A 3,371-nucleotide genomic window follows, 5' to 3' on the forward strand; every position below is an offset into this window, starting at 1 on the left:
GGTTTGACCCTGGCTGGATGCCAGGGGCCTACCAAACCGCTCTATCACTCCCCTCTAACTGGACAGAGGAGAGAAAAGTAAACCAAAAGGCTCCTGGGCCGAGATAAGGACAGGGAGAGATCATTTTATCAGTTACCATCATGGGCAAAACAGACTCAACTTGAAAAAATAATTAATTTATTACCAATCAAAATCAGAGAAAGAGAGGAGAAAAACTGCTAGGTCTTAAAAACCTTCCCCCCACCCCTCCCTTCTTCTCTGGGCTCAACTTCACTCCCAGTTCCTCTACCTACTCCCCCCAGCGGCGCAGGGGGACAGGAATGGGGGTTGAGGTCAGTTCATCACACGTCGTCTCTGCTGCTTCTTCTTCCTAGGGAGAGGACTCTTCCCCTGCTCCAGCGTGGGGTCCCTCTAACGGGAGACAGTCCTCCACAAATTTCTGCAATGTGAGTCCTTCCCACGGGTTACAGTTCTTCGTGAACTACTCCAGCACGGGCCCATTAATTTCCACAGGGTGGAGTCCCTCAGGAGCAGACTGCTCCAGCCTTGCGTCCCCTGCGGGGTCACAAGTTCTGCCGGCAAGCCTGCTTCGGCGTGGGCTCCTCCCCCCATGGGTCCGCAATGACTTGCCAGGAACCTGATCTGGCGCAGGCTTCCCACGGGGTCACAGCCTCCTCCCTTTGCATCCTCTCACTGCTCTTCTCTCTCCAGCTACTGAGATGCAGCTTTTCTTTTTTTTTCCTTCTTAAATATGTTATCACAGAGGCGCTTCCACTGTCGCTGATTGGCTTGGCCTTGGCCAGCAGTGGACGCAGGGAAAACTTCTAGCAGCTTCTCACAGAAGCCACCCCTGTAGCCCCACCACTACCAAGACCTTGCCACAGAAACCCAATATATTCCACCCCTCTGATAATTTAAGAATTATCACTTAAATTCACATTCAGCACACAATCTTCACAATCTCCACAAACTTCACTCCCCTCAATAAAAAAAGAATTCTCCATACCAAAAATCAAAATAACACAATCACAACACCAAATGAAAGTAGACAATTTATACACAACCCACCCCTTATTTTCTTCACCACAATTATAACAGCCAAAAATTCCTCACGATCATTTTGTTTTCTAACATTGTTTAGTTCAGTCAATGTTTGCCCATTACCTCTCCCAATTACTATCCTTATCTCAAATTCCTCATGCCCCACGTTGGGCGCCAAAAAGACTGTGGTGGTTTGACCCTGGCTGGATGCCAGGGGCCCACCAAAGCTGCTCTGTCACTCCCCTCTAACCGGATAGAGGAGAGAAAAAGTAAATCAAAGAGCTTGTGTGTCAAGATAAAAGCAGTTTAATAAAGAAAATAAAAAGCAAAAGCAAAGGCCGCGCGTGGTAGCAAAAGGAAAGAAAACAAGGTTTTATTCTTTACTTCCTATTAGCAGGCGATGTCCAGCCACTTCCTGGGAAGTAGTGCTTTAGTATACATAGATGTTCCTTCCTGAAGACAAAATGTCGCAGGGGAAGGGGAATATTGGAGGCACAGCCTTGATGCTGTTCAAGCACTGCTCAGCAATAGCCAAAACATTGGTCTGTTATCAACCTCTTTCTACATACCAATAGAAAGCACATCTCTATGCTGCTCAACCCAATACAAAAATAAAAAGAACATATAATCATATAATTTCCCCATAACTCCTTTAAGCTTTAATGTGAATATTTGATTCTGGATCATTGCTCTGTGAATCATTTTGAAAGCTAACTTTCTGTCTTGAGAAACCAAACCCAATAATGTAAACATCACCAAACATTACCAACTGTTGTTTAAATTGGTATTAAACTAGACTAAAAAAAATTCTATAGCTAGGGCTAATATTCATATGAAGGTATTTCAAAGGAATAGTTCAGAATAAGCTAGAGGTAAGCCATGTACATACATCAGGAAGTTTGCCATAGTTCCCACTTATTCCAATTGTTACAAAAGGGAGATTCCTAGAATGGTTACTGAACAAATGATTATATAGACAGAACAATGTTATTAACACCAGTGTAAAAAAATTGCAATAAATCTTGAAACTTATTTCTGGTTACTTGTTAGCTATTGACTTGATAAAACATTTCTGAAATTGATTTGATCTAGGTCTGTTGTGAAAGCCCTTATTGTAATCTGCACCTATCACTGGAATTATAATAGTTCCCTAGATGCCTGAAACTCACTGAATAAGTACTTTGCAAAAAAAAAAAAGGAAAATGTAGTAATTATTTTCAAGTACATTGATACAGTATTTTATCCATATTTAGCAAATTAACAGTAAATAACAGTACGGAGTGTTACAAGCTATATTCAATAAAAATGCATACTGTAATTTCAGACATATTCACATTCAGACATTAATAATATTGTATTAAACCAAAGGATAATTATTAAAATAATACATGTATTGTTCCAGTAATGTTTAAATTGCATGCAAAGAGATGAACAAGATGTAAATCAGATCTATGAGATATTATTCCTGCCCCAGCAAGCATGTGCATATACACAGATGCACATATGTACAGTTCCTGTGCACTAGTCTTTAAGCAATGTATCTTTAGTGCTGTCACCAAAGAAATTCTTGCAACTTTTGTTCACTCATTACCATGTTCCATCTGCTTCATCCCTTCATCTTCTTAATATCTTACTACTGTTTAAGTTTTTTTATTATTGTTTCTGTATGTCATATTGGATCTAATATTTTCTTTTCCCCTTTGAATCTCCTTTAAACATTCCCCTAAGGAACTGGACTATGGAAAATACTGTGATTCTCCAAAATTTAATATCACAGGCAATCAGCATAACAGAATTTGTTAAACTAAATGTATCAGGACCATCTGGCAAATCTCAAAGTAACACCATTTCATATTTATTAAATAACATTATATCCTCTGATTCCATTTTTCTCAGCATCTGCTCTAAACACTGTCTCAAATTTTCCCTTGTTTCATTAGGAAAATAAGGAAAAAACCCCAACAGAACACATCTCTGAAAGCTGTTTTTTAAATAAAATAAATTATCTCTCATTCTCTTCAGAATTACACTGAGAATTATGTCCTTCTTCAAGTGGCCATTACTATCACCATAACAAATTAAGCCTAAATATATCAACTGATGTGATTAACTAAATATTCCTTAGTAAGCATTGTCTTCAGTTACTACTCTTGCAATATGTACTGTTTACCAAATATGCATGGTTTTGCTTATTTTTATTTGTGTATAATTCAAATAAGACTCTGGAAATTTTATGAGGCAAAGGCTTAGAAGGAAAGATAAGTAAATAAATAGACAGATGATAGATAAATTGGAAGTCGGATGTTTATCAGGAATCTTCACAGACATTT

This window comes from Egretta garzetta, unplaced genomic scaffold (genome assembly GCF_000687185.1).
Source record: "Egretta garzetta isolate BGI_Z169 unplaced genomic scaffold, ASM68718v1 scaffold328, whole genome shotgun sequence".
Classification (NCBI taxonomy): Eukaryota; Metazoa; Chordata; class Aves; order Pelecaniformes; family Ardeidae; genus Egretta; species Egretta garzetta.